Raw genomic sequence first — 20,681 nt, forward strand, 5'->3', positions numbered from 1 at the left:
GGATTTTAGAGGATGAGATTAGTCCAATAATGAGCTTCTTGGGGCAGTATGCTATATATACATGCTACACTAGTTTTATTTCTACTCAGGCAAGTAGAGAAACTGGCAGACAAGTAAGACAAATAAGTTTAGGACAAAGCAGGCAGAAGGAAATAGAAGGATAAGACATTATGATCAGAGATAGAAAAGTAAAAGGACCATAGAGAACATATAGTTGTGAGAGATGGTGAAATCTAAGATATGACCATTCATGTGGGTGTCTGACATGAAATGAACTTTCAAGACATGTATTTAAGTCACTGAAAGGCGAGAATACTTCAGGGGATTTCAGTATATTGAAATCCCTGAATATAAAGGTAGGGATCAGGATGCAAAGTAGCTAGGTACTCAATTTCTTGGGTAAAGGAAAACTATAAGGCTAGTAAAAGGCTTCAATCAGAATTTGGGCAGGGTGATATAAATAGGTGGAGTGAATTTCAGAGAAGAAGTAGCTCAGTAATAGTAACAGAAGAAAGGTTTGGAAACATCAGTGAGCACTGAGAAATATGCATACTGCTTGAACATTCTGATCAATGCAATGATCAACCATGATTTTAGAAGACTGATAATGAAGTATGATACCTCCTAACAGAGACACATTCTGGGAATTAGTGTTTTTTGAGTATGAATATTTGTTACAAGGGTTTTAATTTTCTTGTTTCAAAGGAGGTGAAATGAAACCAACCGTTGTTGAAAAGAGAGTTTATTCTTCCTCTTTGCATGGTGTTATGAGCTTTAAAAAAGTACCCAGGGGGGCAGCTGGGTGGCTCAGTGGATTGAGAGTCAGGCCTAGAGATGGGAGGTCCTAGGTTCAAATCTGGCCTCAGACACTTCCCAGCTGTGTGACCCTGGGAAAGTCACTTGACCCCCATTGCCTAGCCCTTACCGCTCTTCTGCCTTGGAGCCAATACACAGTATTGACTCCAAGATGGAAGGTAAGGGTTAAAAAAAAAAATAATACCCAGTATTATAGAAGATAACCAGGCATGCTTTTTGTCTCTAGTGTGGTGAGGATTCTGTGAGTTCAAGAAGACAAAATATGAGGGAATCACATAATCTTATAGTTGGAAGACACTGCAGAGACCATCTAGGCCAGTCCATACATGAAAAAGAATCCCTTCCAAAGCATACATGACAAATGGTCTTCTAGTCTCTCCTGCAATAGTTCCAATGAGGGGAAGCCTATGATTTCTTGAAGCAGACTACTCTACTTTTGGATGACTAGTTGTTAAGTCTTTCTTTATTCAGGTCTAAACTTGCTTCTTTGTAACTTCTACCCTTTGCTACTAGTTTTGTGCTCAAGGTCCAAGTAAAACAAGTCTAAACAATCTCTCTTCCTGGCATGTTCGCCTTGAGCCTTTTCTACCAGACTAAATGTCCTCAGCTTTTTCAACCAACCTCATATGACACAATCTAAAGTTATTTCCCCAGTTTGGTTGCTCTTTTCTGGACAGCATTCTAAAACATGATGCCCAGAATTGAGTGCAACTCTCAAGATGTGATCTGATAATCAAGGTCACATGTAATACCCAGTGGAATTGCGCATCGGCTATGGGAAGGGCAGGGGGAAGGGAGAGAGGAATAGAATATTATTTTTGTAACTAAGGAATAGTGTTTGAAATTAAGCAAATAAAAATAAATTAAAATATTTTAAAAATGTGATCTGATAAGCATAAAATACAGTGGAATTGCCACCTCCCTAATGATCTAAACTACTAATATAGTACAAAATTGCAATAGGTTTTTGGTTGCCATATCATATGGTTGACTTATATCAACCCCTTATATCACGAACAACAACTTATATCACTAAAACCCCTCAATCTTTTTAGACAAAGCCATCTAGCAACACTACCCTCATTTTATATTTATACAGTTTTTTTAATATAAGTGTAAAAGTACTTTTATTCTTACTAAATATTATCTTAAGAGTCAGGAAATGTACTGGTCTGTCAAGATTATTCTAAGATATGTTATCAAAAGTTTTAGCTATCTTATGCCTTTTGTATAAATAGCCCTCTCAGAGCAAAATAAGTCTCAGAGATTCTAATGTGGTAAAATTTGCTTAGGATCTCTAAATTCACCTTAGCTGTTAACCATAGTCTCCTAAATAGTCAATTTACTTGGTACTAATATTCCCTTAAACAGTCAACTTGTTTAAAAAAGAAAAGTTGTCTGCATTTGTTTCTATCTCATCTCTTCTCACTCACTTATCAATTCATAACCTGGTTTCTGATCTTATCACTCAACAGAAACTATTCTTTCTAATTAGTAAATTGCCCAACCTGCTGGGTGTTTTCCTAGTCCTCATTCCTTTTCACTTCTTTGTAGCATTTTGCACTAGTAACTATTCTCTCTTCTTGGAAACTATGTTTTGGGGTTTTGTCAATACTTTCATAATTTTTTTCCTACCTGCCCCCCTTCTACTTGTCTAACTTCTCCTCAATCACCTTTGCTAGACTGTTATCCATATTTCTCTTCAAGATGTACCTTAAGGTACTGTACTGGACTACTGTGTTGTCTCTGCAATCTCTCAGTGATCATATTAGCTTCTATGTATTCAACTATTATTGCTAGACCTATTACTCTGCTACATATACATATACTGTAAAAATTAAATTAGTTTCTCTACTAAAAGTATTATATTTTTTTAGAGATTTATTAAAGATTATTAGAAATCAATGAAATAAGAAAATATAAAATAAGAAAAGCCTAGGGCTGGTAAGCCCATTCAATTTCACTTACTACATCTTGAGAGACGTGTGATAATCTCACATGAATCCCCACCTGGGTTGAGATCACAATTTGTATTTAAACTGACTCTAACGCCTACTCCAGTCTCTTTCTGTACTTGGAGATTGCAAGGATGTAGTGAGTAGACTAAGCACAGGGATTTTGAATTTGGCTTTCAGCCATGGGCACGTGGTTTATTATTGTGTATCCTTGATTTCTAATAATCTTAATAAACCTCTAAAAATATAATACTTTTAGTAAAAACTAATTTAATTTTTATGATAACAATGTAAATTCTAGTCTAGTGTTTTTTCTAAGCTCCAGTCCTGCATCACCAATAGCCTACTTTATATTTCCAACTGCATAGCTTATGGACATACTTCATATAGTATATGTTTTGTGTCTTGATTATGCTTGGTGTTTGAAGAACCTGATCCTAGAAGAAGTCCTAGAAGTAAAAGGCTTGTTGTGCAGTGGTAGACTATATACTTTGCAGGTAGACCATGAACTCTTTGAAATATATTTTATGCTCCTTTTGTATTTGCCATAACAATTAGCACAATGTTTTATACTTATTTAACTTATTGATTAAATTAAAAAGGTACAAAGTTTCTACTGTCAAATTAGATAATATACGTAAACACTATGTATACCTTAAAATAATAAATGTTAACTATTATTGTTGTTGTCATTATCTTGAAAGCTAACCTTTGAGACAATTTGAGATAATGTTCACTCCATGGCAACAGGTGCACAAACTCATACTTCCTTTTGACTCTCTGAAATTCAAAGAGATTTTGCAGGATTTGGTGAATGTCTATTCACCTGATACATATTATCCCCATTTTCATAGGCTTGAATCACATCCCCTCCATTTATTATCATGGATTCTTCCTAATAACCTCAGCCTGTCCTCACAGGTGATGCCTCTCTTCACTTGAACTTTCCCTTCTCCATTCACCAGACCTTCTCCCATCTTGTCATGTCTCTTTTGAGTTGTAGTGACCAAAACTACACATGGTATTCTAGGAATAGGTTCATAGTATAAAAAAAGTAGTTTGCATTGGATGAATCTGTCATTGTTGGGGAAGGTGTTTGGAATTTCATGACTTCTTCAGGGCAAGATGGCACATCCTTGTAAGCCCTAGCTAGAAGTCTCACTTGAGCCAAGCTCAGTATTAATATAGTGAACCATAGGGAAAGGTGGAGGGGAAATGGGAAGGAACCACCCCAGGAGAAGGACTGGGCTTCTAAGTAGCCCTTAGACTTTTAGTCTGTGCTAGACAGTAATAGTAATGATCTAATCTTAAAAAAATTAAAATTGTCTAACAATTTAATTTTTTTATTTCAAAAATTAATAGGTTTAATCAAGATATCATCTTCTTTAAAATAACAATAATAATAGTTTAGGAAATATCAATAATATTCTACTAATTAATGAATTTATTCCACAGACATTATGGTTTTTTTTTTTATCATGATTGCTCTCTTTTGGTTCTCCTCCCATCTCAGTCTGTTTTCCTCATCTTCCTCCATGTCGTATTATAAATATTGTGTGAAGTGGAAATTGAGGGGACATTGAAAATTTCAATGTATATTCCCTTTAACCCACTATTAAAAAATATGACCAGGGAAATCCACTTAAAACAGAATGCTTAGTAATATGGTGCACTGCCTCAAGTCACTGAAGGCCCAGGAGAATCCTGATGCAATCAAGCTTCCCAGAAGGGATTATAACATTTTTACAATGGTTGGAGACAATGTTGAAGCTTTACAATGGCTTTACAATGGACATATTAAGCCAATCAATATTTTAAAGAAATGATCAGGAAGTTGGAGACAGATACAAAGAGGGGAGTAGTTCAGGATTGGATTATTTAGGAGGGGCTGATATGAGGATCAGTCAAGCCACTGGGTTTACCTTCAGGAAGAAGCTTCAACAGATACTATACAATACAAAGATACAATAGGAGAGACTTCTAAGACAAAAGGATACTCAAGATTGGTACTTAAGATTTGATCCTGCCAGTGTGGGGCACCTACCTACCCCAGGTAAATTCCCAGACAAATTCCAAAGACCCAACCCAAACACTTAAAACTATCCTACAGGGAATAGATGGAAGGGAGGGGAACAAGCTTTTATAATTTTTTGGAGATATTAATAACTATTAATAGCTTGAGAATAACACACTAATTTCTTATTCCACACAGTATACACACATTACATACAGTATACAATCATTACACATTTTAAGTGTCCCCCAACACTCCATTTTTGGATCCTCTTGTCAGTTCTTTCTATACCTATTCACTTAAATCATTAACCAACATGGATTCAATAATCATCACTATGAAAATGATTCCCAGCTCTAATTATCCAGCCCTAGACTCTCTCAAGCTCAAATTCCATAATATCCTCAGACTACTGGACATCTCAAACTAGATGCCTAGAAGACATCACAAATTCATTATGTCCCAAATAGACTGTCTTTTTCTCTAAAGCCATCTAAATTTCCCTATTCCTGTCAAGGGCACTATCATCTTTCCAGTAACCAGGTTCATAGCTTTGGTGTCATCCTTGATTCCTCTCTCTGGGCCACCCTATCTATCCAATTAGTTACTAAATCTGTAATTTTTTTTTTTACAACCTCTCCTAAAGATCTTCCTCCCACCCATCATCCAGCCATTACCCTAGTTCAGGAATTCATCACTGTCCTAGAATTGTTTGTTTTTTTTTGTTTTGTTTTTGTTCTTTAAACCCTTACCTTCTATCTTAGAATCAAAACTGTGTTGGTTCCAAGGCAGAAGGCAGAGAAAAGAATGGCACTTGAGGAAAAGGATGAAAATTGCAAAGAATCCTATTTCTATGAGGGATCCGAAGAACTGAGTTGAAAAGATGATGAAGGGTAAGACTATAGTTAAGGTACTTGGCTTTTCAGCTTCAATAAGGTGGCATTTGCAATATTCTATTTCTTTCTGTCCACATCATTCTCTTCTTACCTTGCCTTTTCTTAAAAAAAAAAAAAACAAAAAACAAAAAACAAAGGGGCGGCTAGGTAGCTCAGTAGATTGAGATTCAGGCCTAGCGACAGGAGGTCCTAGGTTCAAATCTTGCCTCAGACTCTTTCTAGCTGTGTGACTCTGGGCAAGTCACTTAACCCCAATTGCTTAGTGTAACAGCGAAAATGTGGGTTTCCAAGACTGTGAATTGCCAAAAACTGTAAAGATTTTGGCCAAACTGTAAAGATAATTTTTAGTGTCTTGATTTAAATAAAAAATAAGTGGTCGCCATGGGAAAATTCCCAAATATGAAAATACCCAAGTCAGCTGGGTTTTATGGAGATTTTAATTAATGTAAATGAAGGAATTAAAGGAAGAGAGAGAGAAAAAGAAAATAGTAGAAAGGACCTAGACCAAATGGCCTAGGATTGAGACTAAGGGAGAGCGAGTCAGTCTTTATACTCACCACAAGATCATCTTCAAGCTGGGTTCTTCCATTCCGAACTGAAATTAGCCTCCAAAATGAATTCAAATTATAACTGAATTCAATTGCCCTGAACTTGTTCCTTTTAAAGAGATTTTTTCTTTTATGTCACCTCCCCTAAATTTTCACATCTACCAATCACAGTAGACTCTTTTTCCCAGGACTGCCCATTCTTAGTTCTCACCACTATTTAGTTCTCACCTTCTCTGCGTAGATTATATCTTCTGAGTACTTCATACCTCTTTTGTTAAGCTTGCCTTTTTTAAGTTGCTTGACCTTTTAGTGATTAATTTAACCTTTATAGGTACTTAGCACCCTTTTGTATTAGATCTAAAAATGGACCACCTAGCTTAGGGGTTTTGCTTCACTATTAAGTATGAGTTGGGGACTTTTCATTGTTCAGTAAGGAGTTTACAATTTTATCTTCCCCTGTCTGAGCAGGGTGGAATAATTTAAAAAGTTCTCAATATATTCCTGACCAAGTATCTACATTGTAGAAAATGGGGAATAGCTTAATCAAATCTTTTGAAGAAGAGTCTGAGCAGTTTTAAGATTCACATTAGCCCTTACTGTTCTCCTGCCTTAGAACCAATATTCAGTAGCAATTCTAAGATGGAAGGTAAGGGTTTAAAAAAAGTAAAATAAATTGTTTTATATTGATTTTTAGAAAATCACTAGTATATGAATCAAGTATGCTCATTTTTCCATTCTAAAAATTCAGTCTAGAAGGCTACAATAAAAACTGTATGTCAAGGATGATACAAGTATAGGAAGTATTTAGTTTACAAATGAGTTATCTTTTTAAAGGTTGTTAATGAACCATGTGTCAGTCAATAGTGTATTTTAATATAAAATCCAAGATTTTTGATTTTTTGTTTGAGATTGTATTTTTATAAAAATCCAAGATTTTGATTTTGTTCGAGAAAAGATCTTCAAAGAAGAAGCTTGCTAACTCCTCAATCCAGAGAATGAGCTGTTGCAGAAATATGCCAGAAAACCTACACTACATCAAGAAGATCAAGAATGAACTTTGGATGTGGTTGATTGAACTGAAGTTTGATTGAACATTTATTGTAAATGTACACTTTTATGCCAAGGGGACTGCCCCTAATTTGGCTTTCTGTCAATGTGCCTAGCCAAACTTTGGTATTGCTTTCTTTCTTTTCTATTCCTCCCTAACTACTGTAATTTCTTCTTAGAAATTGAATATTGTATATACCTGTAGTTAGAAGTGCTTTAGGACTACAAGATGATTATGTTAAATGATCAATGGGGAGACTAGTCTCCCAATGATCATCGGGGGGATTGTGAATTTTAAAACTGCTCAGACTCTACCTTAGAAGATTTGGTTACGCTATTCCCTTATTGTAACAAATGGAGGTACTTGAACAGGAATGTATTGGGAATTTTAACATTACTCCACCCATACTTAGGCATACTTTAGGGGAAGATAAAGTTGTAAACTCCTGATGGAACAATGAAAAGTCCTCAACTCATACTTATAGTGAAGCTAAAACCTTAAGCTAGGTCTATTTTTAGATCTAATACAAAAGGGTACTAAGTACCTATAAAGGTTAAATTAATCACTAAAAGGTCAAGCAATTTACAAAGGGCAAGCTTAGCAAAGAGGTGTGAAGTTTTAGTCTATGCAGAGAAGGTGAGAACTAAAGAGTGGTGAGAACTAAGAATGGGTAGTCCTGGGAAAAAGAGTCTACTGTGATTGGTAGATGTGAAAATTTAGGGGAGGTGACATAAAAGAAAAATCTCTTTAAAAGGAAGGAGCTCTAGGGGGCAGCTGGGTAGCTCAGTGGATTGAGAGCCAGGCCTAGAGATGGGAGGTCCTAGGTTCACATCTGGACTCAAATACTTCCCAGCTGTGTGACTCTGGGCAAGTCACTTGACCCCCATTGCCTAGCCCTTACCACTAGCCAATACACAATATTGACTCCAAGACAGAAGGTAAGGGTTTATTTAAAAAAAAAAAAAGGAAGGAGCTCTAATTGGAGTTAGTAGTTGGAGATGGAGTTTGGAGGTTTGGAGCTTGCTTGAGACGATCTTGTGGTGAGTGATTAAAGACTGACTAGTCTCTCTAAAGGCTCAGGCCTAGGCCATTTGGCCTAGGCCCTTCCTACTATATTCTCTCTCTCTCTCCCTTTCCTTAATTCCTTCATTTGTATTAATTAAAATCTCCATAAAACCCAGCTGACTTGGGTATTTTCATATTTGGGAATTTTTCCCATGGCGACCACTTATTTTTAATATAAAATCAAGACACTAAAAATTATCTTCACAGTTTTGGCAATTCACAGTCTTGAAAACCATATTTTCACGGTTACAATAGTCAATAACTATTAAGGCACTGTGCTAAGCACTAAGAATATAAAGTGAAGAAAAAAATAGTCCCTGCCCTTAGGAAGTGCAAAATCTAATGGGGGAGAACACATACAAACTATTATATATTATATGTACAAGATAAATAATGAATAACCAAGGGAAGGCACTAGAAATAAGATCAGAAAGGCTTCCTATATAAGGCAGGATTTAAGATGGGACTTGAAGGAGGCCAGAAGGCACAGATGAGGAAGGAGAGCATTCCAGGCACAGGGGACTGATAACAAAATAGACCTATTAGGAGAAGTAATGTCTTTTGTGAGAATAGCAAGGAGGTCAGTATGGTCAGTGTTAAGAGCACTGGAAAGGTGGGAAGGCTGTTAGACTATGTTAAAAAGGATTTTGTATATCAAACAGGTCTTGTATTTGATCCTGCAAGTAATAGGGAGGCATTGGAGTTTATTGAGGTGGGGAGGCAGGAGTGACATGTTCAGACCTAAAAAATTATTTTGCTAGCTGAGTGGAAGATGGATTGAAATGAGAAGAGACTTGTGGCAGGCAGATCAATGGGGGGACTACTGTGAGAGTCTAGGTGTGAGAAGATGAGGACCTGTACCAGAGTGGTGGTAGGATCAGAGATGAGAGAAGGAATATGGGAGAGAAGTTTCAAAGGTGAAATTGACAGACCCTAGCAAGAGATTGGAAATGGTAGGTGAGAATTAGTGAGAAGTGAAGGATGATACCTGCCTTGTGAGCCCTGGAAACTGGGAGGATAATGGTGGTACTTTTAATAAGATGAAAGTTTGGAAGGGAAGGGAATTTGAGGGGAACCTGGAATACATTTTCCCAGAGAAACAATGCTATAAATATTGGTTATGTTCTGAGGTTATCAACAGAAGCCTATTTAAGCTATAATATAGCTGAAATCAACTTACATTTCCCCTTCTACTTGAATCAGCCACTGTGAGTTATGTGTTGCTCTATGGGGTCTATTTCCTCCATCCAGAATCTTTCAACTACATTATGGGTAAACAAAACCTTTGTTTTAGGTAGAAACACTGCCAACAAACATTTCCAAAACAGAAATGTTTAAGGTGAAACAAACACTTGTCTTAAGTTCTTACAAACATTTCCATAATCTGAATACCACTCATCCACTTCTCTCAGTAAGTTTTTGTACAGGTCTTGGAAACGTTAACAAATCTATTTGTGCCCTTAGGAAGTTTCATTTTAAAAGAACAAAATAAATCACATTCAATTCAATAAACATTTGTTAAGTGCCTACTGAATGCAAGGAATTGGAAGGGGAAAATGATAAAACAGTTCTTGCTCTCAAGAAATTTACAAGAAAGTTACAAAGGAGGACTAAATTATAAAAGGCCCAAGAAAAAAGGTACAAGGTACCATAAGAATTCACAGCAAGTAGGCATCACTTCTGATTTGTCAGAAACCTGAGCTAGGCCTTGCAGAATGAATAGGATTTCACAGAAATGGAATTAACACAGGGCAAATTGGACTTTAATTTTTTTAAACATGGGGCAAGGGAGGAGCACAGCTTTTCCATGGCAAACACTAGCTAGGTTTCTGCTAAGACCCTTTGTTAGACCATGATGCCACAAGCCATATTTCAAGGGTGCCACCACTAGGGTATTTTTCAAGGCCATACCATCTCATAATCACTAGTTACATCTCTAAGATTTCAACTACCAGAGATAAAATGGTGAGCATTAATATGATCAAAGGATACACAGCTAAAAAGAGCCTCAGAGATCATTTAGTTCAACCCTTCCATTGACAGGAAACAGCAAGGGATATAGTTTGGAAGTGGTAACTGAACTGGCTCAGCTGAAACATAGGACATGTACAAAGGAAGAACAATATAAGGTAAGGTCAGACAAGAAGGGTATTTTAATGGAAGGTCTTGAATATATGGTTAATGACTTTCTCTTTTCTTTGGTAACTTCATCTATTCCCTTAAGTTCTATTTTCATTTCTATACCGGTGACTCCCAAACCTATATTTGTTGTTCAGTCATTTTCACTCTTGTCCAAAGCTTGGAGACCCCATTTGGAACTTTTTTGGCATATACTGGAGTGGTTTGTCATTTTCTTCCACAGCTCATTTTCCAGATGAGGAAACAGAGGCAAATAGAATTAAGTGACTTGCCCAGGGTCATACAGTCAGTAAGTGTCTGAGGCCACATTTGAACCCAGGAAGATGAGACTTTCTTGATTACTTCACCACCCAGCTGCCCCCCAAACTATGTATCCAAACATAAAAGTTTCCCCTAAACTCCAATCTTTATTAGCTGTTGTTCACTAGACATTCATACTTATATGACTCATCAGCATTTCTAACTCAACAAGTCCAAAATGCAAATCATTATCGTTTCTCTAAGCCTGTCATTTCTCTCTACTATCCCACTTCTGATAAAATACTGATATTGTCAGGTCAGCCATGTTTATAACTTTGGAGTCATTCTTGACCCTTCTCTCTTCTTCACTCCAATGATATCCAAATAGTTTTCCAGTTTTGACCAATTTATCTCCACAATATGTTTTAATTATTTACTTCTCTTCTTCTCATAGGGCTACCTCCTTAGCTCAGATTCTCCTCATTTATCACTTAAACTATCATGATAAAACCAGCGGATCTCCCTTCTTGCAGTTTCTTCCCTCCCTAGTCTATTCTTCACAGAACTCCCAAAATGATCTTTCCAAGCCACCGGTCTGATTATAAGATTTTCCCTTCTAATTTTCCTTCCCCCCACCCCCAAATACCTAAAAGTGACTGCTTATTGCTTCTAGAATAAAAATATTCAACCTGTCATCAAAAGCTCTCACCTTTCCAGTCTGATTTCAATAAACATTTAGGTTTCTACTATTTGCTAGCCATTGTGCTACATGTTGGTGATTAAAAGATACATTTTAAGTAATATTTCATATTATTTTCCTTTATACACTCTCTGTTCTAGCCAGACAGGGCTGCTAAAATTGGTTCTGAAATTTAACATTTGTGTTTTGTTCTGTTTTTGCATACATTTTCTCCTATGTCTAGAAAAAACAGTCTCCTTACTTCATCTCTCACAAACCTTATCTTCAGAGTTTGGCTTAGATTCTTCCTAAGAGATGTCTTTTGTGAGTTCCCTAGTTATTAACAGTCTCCCTTCACAAATTATCTTTTATTTACTTCTCTGGATACAACTTTCATTCTCAGTAGAATATATTCTCCTTGAGGATAGGGGCTATGTGTTGTCTTTGTATCTAGATCACTTAAAAATGTTTGCTGAATTGAATTATTCAGTTGGCAGGAAGGGCTCACAAAACAGTTTCTTTATAAACATGATAATAGGCAATATTAAACAATGTATAGACTTTTGAAAATTTAGAGGTCATACATGCAACAAAGACTTACTAGTAGGTACACTGCTCAAGTGTTTCCAAAAGTATATCCTTCACATGGAACATTCACTATTGCTTATTTTACATTAGCACAAAGATTAAAACAATCTATGACAAGCTTTTTTAGAGTATAGGTTATAATAATAAAGTAGCTGATATTTATAAAGTACTAGAAGTTTGACAAAACATTTTTTATACTCATTGAATTCTCACAACAGCCCTGTGAGGTATATATCTTGATAGCTTTAGTACAATATTGAAAGTAGGATGGCATTAAAGTACTGTCAATTTTTGCAAAAACTAGTCATTAAAAATTAGATGGTAGGTTATTCAATAGCAAATTTAAAAATAGTCTAGCCAAAATGGTCAGATAATCCTATTTAAATGAACAAAAAAAGGCCCAGTGAAAGTAATCATTAGTAACAAGTATTTCAGATAAAAAAAGTTAGTGTGAAATTCATTCTTGAAGGAGGCAAGTATATGAGACTAGATCTTAAATATAACCATATGACTTTATATCCTTAAATGGCATTGGTAATTATACAGCTAAATCAAAGACAATGTTTCCACATCGAAATTACAAAGGAATTCTTTCCTAAATACAGAACATGAGAATTGCTTAAAACTGAATCTCTTTTTGAGATCAGAAATTTGCCTAACACATGCTAAGTACTCCAACAGTTTTCACAAAGGTTTCATGGATCTCATGCACTTGTCTTGGTTTCAATGGGTTTTAGTTACTGTCCAAATTTGTGAACAATGTCTACCATAATTTGGGGAAACAGTACCTTACAATATAAAACCTTGATATGCTTCCCTGGCCTTCAGGAACAGAGGACTGTCTATAGCATTTGCTGCCTACATACTGGGCAAGAAAAGAAATGCTCCTGGACTAAAGAGAATCAACAGTGGTACTGAAAATCCTTTGGCAAACTTGTTGGAGCTTCACCCAGCAAAAGCAAATTCTATTGGTTCTCAAGTTATGTCAACTTCTATGGTATTCCATAATGTTAAGATGAAAGTAAAGGACAAGAACTGACCTTCAAATGAGGTGGGACACTACTCATTTTGGTTTCTCTGATATGTCAAATTCAATAGCATTCCTTTTAGTCCTTTTGGTCTTGTTTATTAAGTTGTCTAGAGTCTGTTGTGGAGTCACATTTCTGGAGAGTTTTCTATACAGATTTATAAAGAGAAAAATATCTAGCTCATAACCAGAAATTGCACCTTTTCCTTAGACCAGTGGTTTCTCACACTTTTTGATCTAAGGACCCCTTTAAATTTGTGAGGACAACTTGAAAAACTTTTGTTTATGTGGGTTATATTTACTGGTATTTGCAGTATAAGAAATTAAATGTCTTGCTATTATTATAAAAATAGTTTTTGCTTTATGGGTCTTCTCAAAGGGACTATGTGATATGTGGTAACTTTTGCCTTAGATGTATAACTTGCAAATTTGAATCTTTATGATTGCAGAGGGAACTGAAATAAATGTGTGGACAGCTTAATGAAAAATCTTAAACCACTACTAGACTAACTCAAAGTATGTGTCCTTTCTGATGGTAGATCAGTAAAGTGTGGTCATTACAGAAAACACTACATGCTAGTACACTAGATGCATTACATCTTTCAGTAATTTCTCTCCTAGAATTCAAAATGCACCCTACATGCAAAGGAGAGCATTTGGTTCTAGAAGCAGTAAAAACCAAAAGAGGGAGTTCATATACCCCAAAGTATATACAGTATAGTAGAGGAGATTAAAATGCTCTTTCAAGAAAATGGAACTCTACAAAAGGTGAGGGGGGTGGAAATGATCTTAGGTTTTAAATTCCTTATTTATCTTATTACAGTTTTTTAAAATGATATACTATTTTTATTCCTTTTTTTTAAAGTGGAGGTCCTTCAGTTTATTTCAAACAGACATTTGTTTATTAGGCACTCACTATTGCCAGACATTGTGCTAAATGCCTTAGTAATCAATAGTACAAAGTCATATCCATAGGTTTGCCAATCATAAGGAAGACAGGTAATTTGTATTTTACTCTATTCTCAACAACAAAAAAGGAGCATTATTGAAAAGTTCAATCTTGGGTGATGAAGAAAATGTATATATTACATAAAATATACAGCATATATCTAATATATTCATATTAATTTATATTTTTAAAAATTCATTTTAAAGTTATGGATAGACAAAAATGTATAGGTTTGGAAAACAAACTTTATGAGTGAATTCATCCAAAAATATCGAATATATTCTATTTTAAATAAGGTGAAACTTAAGTTGAGTGAAGCTGTATACTACGTCACCTCAAAACCACCACTATACAAAAACCATCAATTTTACTTTTTCATTTCCTCCACATTAGCCCAACTGTATCAAATAACTCTAACATGTGCTTTAATTAATGTTTATCACCATAAACTACAAAAAGAATATTATGCACATTCTTCTCATACAAAAACAGAAAGCTCTATGACCAATTGCTCACTTCTATGGGAGTTATGCTAGAAAACTATTGCTTGCTATCAAAAGTGTGCAGACTCTTGATCTTTTACCGTTGGATACTTTTTAACATTGATCTACTTTTGGTTCAACTTAATCAAGGCAGCATTGCTCTTTAAGAAAATTAAAATTAACCACTTCTATTTGCAAAGGAACAAATACTATTATTTATAAGAGCAGCATTTATACAACTAAAAAAAGTAATTTGTCTGGCTCTAACCATTCTGCAACATGGAAAACCAACAGCAAGTATTCATAGTTACCAGAAGCAGAAAGAGTCCAATTAATTGGAACCCAAACAAATATTTTTCAGTGGATAAGGTTCTAGAACAACTTTTCCATCATAAAAAACAAACAAACAAACAAACCCACCTGTGTCTTGAAACTGTCAGTCTCCAAGTCCCTCCCTTCAAGGTCAGAGAATGCACCAGATGGAGGATGCTCTTCCAGAAAGGATTTAGATGAGGGAGAGTACCTAACACTCTCTATATCTCTTTTCACTGAAGGGATGTGGGTGCAGGAGACAAACAACACAAAACAAACTAAAAACAAATGCTGCATCTATTTCTTCCTGGGTAGTCCAAAATTCTATTTGCATTACCTGGAGTAAAAAGAGCCTAGGAGCATTCTTTTCTTCACCCTGGCCTAATAGCAACTTCAGTTTTGAGAGTGTGGCAGGAGGATAAGCATACAAATGAGAGGAGAAGGTGAAGATGAGTATATAAATGAAGGAGATTCAGCATAAGAATGAGAGGATGAGAAGGGAGAATAAGCATGAGACAGGATGAAGAGCAAGGGGATAAAGATGAGAATAAGAAATGAGGATGAGGAGAGAGGATGAGAATGAGGAGGTAGCATAATTAGAAAAATGAGGAGAGGATAAGGCTAAGAAGGAAGGATGAAGATGAGAAGGGAGAATGAGGATGAGGAAGAAGGATGAAGAGGGAGGAAGGAAGGGATAATAAAAGTGACTAGTGGAAGGAGGAACAGCAACTGGTCACTAGCCCTTGAAGTTGGACCAGCAAAGAAATGGGATAGGGGAAAAAATCATTACCTTAAAAAATTTTTTTTAAATAACCTCCTGAGGTTCAGGTGGAAGGGGGGGGGGGTATCAGGATAGAAAGGGGCTAGGGGAGGAGAGAAAACACCTGTTTCTAGTAAAAAAAAAAAGTCATTCCACCAGAACAGAAAATCTTTTGGCCCTCGCTGCCCATGACAATCCCGGGTGTGCAGTGGCTGCCGCCCCCGCCCCGCCAAGCATTCCTCGTGGGCTCGGGGGTCGCGGGGGGGGCGGGGGCTCCGGCCCCCGTCCTGTACCTGGGCAGCGGCGCGGTGCCCTCTCTGCCCCTGCCCCCCTCTCTCTAGCTCCAAGATGGTAGGAAAGTTGTCGTTTCGCAGGGCCGAGGAGCGGCTGTCTGGTGTTATGTCCTCTCAGTGCCGGTAGTGGTGCTGTAGGAGGCTGCTGGCTGCTCTTGTGGTGCAGCCCCAGCAGCCCTGCCTTCTTGGCTGGAGCCTAGATTCAGGGATTTCCCCTCAATAATCACCGACCCCGGGAGCGCTCCGGAGTTTCCCCAATAAAAAGATGATGCTCGGCGCCCCGGCCTGAGCGAGAGAGGCTCTCGGGGAGCCCGGGGGGGGGAGCGGCAGCGGCAGCGGCGGCGGCGGCTCCTCGCCCTCGGCCAGCGCCTCTCTCCGCGCCTCTCGTCTGTCAGCCCCAGCCGAAGGGAAAGGGGGGAAGAGGAGGGGAAAAAAAGCAGCTCCAAGGTAAGCGGAGGCGGCCCCAGGCCCGGCCCCCATCCCCGGACTCCCGTAGGGCGCCGAGCCGGGCCGGGGAGGCAGGGCGGGCGCCGGACGTGCTCACGTGAGGCCGGGGAGGTGCCGGGCCGCCGCAGGCCCGGGGCCGAGAATTCCGGGGTAAGAGGGCCGGGGGTTGGGGCGGAGGCTGCTAAGGGGCTGGGGGGGTGGTGGTCCCGGGATCCCCCTCACCACACAGGCTTCTGCTGCAGAAGGGGAGCCAGGGCTGCGGAGCTGGGGAGCCGGGCCGGGCTTGGGGGGGGGGGGGGTGAGGGGGAAAGAGTCCGTGGGGGAGGGGAGGGGGAGGCGCCGCTTAGGCCTCAAGCTGGCGGGACCCCCGTGACCGCGGGCCCCCTGGTGCCCTCGGGACCCCCCGCTGAGCATCCAGGGCGCGCCCCCCACTCCACCACACACACTGAGGGGAGCGGGCCCATACGGGCCTGGAGCTGGCACCAGGGAGCCCCGGCCCTGGACCAGCCCCCACGCTTTGGCACGGAACGGCCCCCGTGGGGCGGCGGGGCCTGGCAAGGGCGGTAGTGGGGGGCAGGCGGCCCAGCCTTGGCCGGCCCCTCCTTACCCCCCCAGCCATCATCGTCCCCTCCAGCTCGGAGCCGTGACCCTCCGTGGCCGCCGTGGGTGGGTGGGGCGGGCGTGGGGAGGCAGGTGCAACCGCGGCCCCGAAAGTTTCCTTTTAGGCCCGCGTTGGGGGGCTAGCCTTCTCGCGGGGTACCCCGGAATTTGCGCCCGAGCCCCCCATTCCTGGCTGGGGTGCGAGTAGGGAGCGCGCGGGGTGGGGTTTTTAGAAACTCTTTGCCGGCTCCGGGCTTCTAAGGGTAATCCTGCCCCGGCGCCCCCCACCCCGGCCTTGCCCCACCCCACAACCCGGAGGTCCCTTCTCAGACCTGGACCCCCGGCCTAGCCCTGCCCCTCCCCGAACAGCACCCCCCTTTTTTCTCCCGCCCCCGCCGCCCCCTCCCCCCCCCCCCCAGCTCCCAGAGAGCAAACGCTTCTCCTTAGGGAAAAGTTTGCCCATTCAACCCCTGTGGGCTTGCTTTAGGTGGGGGAGGGAAGGGAGGGGACCCAGGATCTCCCCCCAACCTGGGACCCGGCTCGGCTCTTTTCACATCGAAAATTCCCTTTTCCCAAGCCCTTGTGATTTCTTGGGGTGAGAGGGTTGGGGGAGCAATGCACCCGTCTGGGTAGTTCTCGGGCTTAGGGCTGTGATTAGGGAGTAGCGAGGAGATTGTCACTGATAGTGGGCAGGGATTTCTGGATCCAGCCCCCACATCCAGGGGTTCTCATTTCTATCTGGTGCGTGTCTGGTACAAGTTAAGAAGATGCCCTGTTCTGAGCCACTATTGAAGGGTTAGAAATAGCTGAAGGGTCGGAAGAGGAAAAAAGGAGGAAGGGGCTCAAGAGGAGAAGAGTACACTGCACTTAAAAAAATGCTTCTTGATTTGATTCATAGGCAGATTCATAGGCAGATTCAAACTCATGAATCAAGGTTCTTTCCATTTGTGAAAATTTACCTTAGGTAGACAGTCATGCATTTGGATTTGTGTAATATTTTTAACCGTGGTATCAGAATAAGAAAATGGGAATTTTAAGGAAACTTCTTTGACATCAAATGTAATAGATGCTACCTGCATGGAGCAGGGTCAGAAGAAGGGAAGACTAAAAGATAAAATTGTGGTTTGGTGATTGTGTAGCAATGATCTTGCTTAGTTTTTCATGATATATGCTTAAATAATTTTTAGCTATATTTTGGTTCTGTGATCCTTTAAAGATATCTGTATAAAATAAATATATTGTCTTAATCTGAAACCCAAGTTTCTTCCTTTTCAGGGTGTGCTTTCCTGGAGCTACAGTTACCTTTGATTTTGTTACTTAGTGTTAAAAGTATTTATGATTTTGTCCAGTTCCTTCTCCAGTGTTCCCCCCCCCACACCCCCAACTTGTTCTTGTTGCTATTTTTGCAAATTTAGGGCAGTATGTCTCTATATACACGCCTCTTGTCCTGTACCAATGCCTCATGCTGGGATTTTGTTAGCAGAGTATTTCACTTCCTGACAATTTGACCTCCAGAATACTGTTATGTAGTAAAAATCTTGGAAAACAGTGGATAAACTATGGTTTTTTCCCCCATTCCTTACTTATATCTAATTTTTCAGTGAGAGGGTGACTAATATTAAATTTTTCATTCTTAAAAACAAAAGTAAAGTAACTTAAACTGTGGCACCAAACTTTTTAGCACAATCCTGAATATCTTGAATGCAAAATTTGAATGGATTTGATACAAATATTATAGCAAATGTATCTGATAGCTATTTAAATAGATGAGGTTTTTTTTGTATCTAAAATTGTTACAATATATTGATTTAAGTATACAAAAAGGTTTGTGTGTCATTCAACAATTCCAAATTTGCCGTACAATAAAAGTAACTGATACATTAGCATTTTAAGTTTTGCTGAGAACTTTATATAAGTTATCTTACATAAGATAATTAAAATTTTCAGATAAAGAAACTGAGGTTGATTTGGTCAAACATCTGGTGAGTTTTAAGAAGCAAGAAGGTAATATGTTGTAATTAAAAAAACAAAACAAAACTGTGGAGTTGGAGGGCCTGGATATGAATTTGGATTTTGTGCATTTGTTGTTAGAGTAACCTTTGTCATATTGCTTAAAAACTTTTGGCCTCAGTTTCCTTATCTGTAAAAGAAGTGATTAGACTAAATTACCTGTAAGGTTTGTTTCTACTCTAAATCTCTGATCCCTTTAAAGTCCCTTCCAACTCTAAAACTATGATCCTATTTTCTACAGATTCAAACTCAGGTTCTCCTGACTCCAGGTCCAGTGTTACCACTATCACCCAGCCTCTAAAAGGAGTTAACAGGTACTAAATGCCATTTATTTACATTTTGATTTGGGTCTTATCCTTGCAGCCTTCAAATTCTTGGATTCAGAACTGTAGATGTAAATTGATTTTTTTTTAAGCTTTAAGGTTTTAAAAGCATCTATTTTCTTTTCCCCAATAATTGGTTGCTAGATGTATGGGACTTCACATTGCTTTTGAGAAACTTACTAGTATTTTAAAGTGTGTATGTACACGCACACATACATTGTATTCCAAAGCTTTTCCCACTCTTTTCCACTTCATTTAATTTGTTTGTGATGGGTCATTTTTCTTCCAAGAAATATGATAGGTTTCACTTTTTAAAAAAAAAAGAAGGTAATTGTGCTTGAAACTAATGAAAATATGAGACTTAACATGAGGGAAAAGTATTGAATTAGCTTTAAATTAGTTCACCATTGATATTTTAGTTTGATAACTAGATCACAGAATATCATAGATAGAAAATGTCAGAGATAGAAAATTAGAGATCATCTACTTCAGTTCTTAGGAAGAAGATGCTTTGTCCTGTCATAAGAGCTTTAAATAATCAAACTTGTATTTCTTTTAAGGCCCAGGACAATTATTGGAAATTCTTGTATTTTCCCTTTCTTATATAACTTTTTTTAAGTGGATTAAAAAATTTGAATTCCATACCTACAAATAAAAAAGCACCTTTGTGTATTTTAAAACTGACCTAGGAGAATTTTCTTTTTAAATTTCTACTCATGGAACAAAACAGGTGTGTGTAATTAAAAAGTCACTTATACTATGAATGAAATGTCATATTTATCCATATCCTCTTATCTTTATCCATATCCATGTCCTCCTAGAAAACACTTAACCTTTTTCTGGTTCATGACACTCCAGACTTCATAACTTATAACTAACTCAGTGGGTAATGAAGAAAAAGGGAGGCAGCATATTGGTTCATTTGTAGAAAATTGAAAGATATTGTTCCTCATATAAGATTTTTAAACTTAGATAATTTTACTGTAATAACATAAAAAAAATTTCCCAGCCAAAGTTTCCTTTCTGGAAAGTCTTTTATTCATTTTAACTGCAGTAAAGTTAAGGGACCTGAGTTTGAATACCAGCTCTGTTAACTTCCTATCTGTGTGACCTCCGGCAAGTCACTTAATTCTTTGGGCTTTAGTGTTCTCATCTTTAGAATAAAGGAGTTCGGCTTTATGACCTTTAAAGTCTCTTCCAGCTCTAGGTCTATGATCATATGATTCTCTTATTTTATTTTGTCATGGTATATTGTCATCTGCTTTATCTTTACCACTAGTTATAATAATTGGCTTATATAATATTTAAAAGTTTGCCAAAAAAACCCATGTACGTGTTTCTGCCTCACAACAATGCTATGAGGATGGTACTTCAGGTATTATTCTCATTTTACAGTTGAGGAAATTCAGATGAGTTCAGTGATTTGCCTTTGGTTGCACAATTAAACCAGATATTACCGACTCACTCGGTCTCTGGCCTTCAATAAATCA

The 20,681-nt window shown here is 38.5% G+C and overlaps 1 protein-coding gene and 1 long non-coding RNA gene across 5 annotated transcripts in view; one reads left to right on the top strand and one right to left on the bottom strand.

Annotated features, from left to right (window-relative positions):
• Nucleotides 1-15,000, bottom strand: part of LOC103105407 (uncharacterized) — a 43,863-nt gene extending 28,863 nt beyond the window's left edge. Inside the window, exons 1-2 of the long non-coding RNA XR_471788.2 lie at nt 14,867-15,000; nt 13,029-13,163 (exon numbers count right to left, since the gene is read on the bottom strand). This is a non-coding gene — a long non-coding RNA (uncharacterized LOC103105407). The remainder of the gene's footprint in view (nt 1-13,028; nt 13,164-14,866) is intronic.
• Nucleotides 15,001-16,120: 1,120 nt separating this feature from the next.
• The window catches only part of INO80D (INO80 complex subunit D), a 66,939-nt gene continuing 62,378 nt past the window's right edge, over nt 16,121-20,681 (top strand). For 3 of the 4 annotated variants that reach the window (XM_016425156.2, XM_016425157.2, XM_001370900.5), the window contains exons 1-2: nt 16,121-16,258; nt 19,110-19,182. The gene's annotated coding sequence lies outside the window, so the exon portion shown is untranslated. Of the gene's footprint in view, nt 16,259-16,298; nt 16,409-19,109; nt 19,183-20,681 lie in introns of those variants that run through there. The other variant, XM_016425158.2, reaches the window with a different exon arrangement.

Source organism: Monodelphis domestica, chromosome 8 (assembly GCF_027887165.1).
Source record: "Monodelphis domestica isolate mMonDom1 chromosome 8, mMonDom1.pri, whole genome shotgun sequence".
Classification (NCBI taxonomy): domain Eukaryota; kingdom Metazoa; phylum Chordata; class Mammalia; order Didelphimorphia; family Didelphidae; genus Monodelphis; species Monodelphis domestica.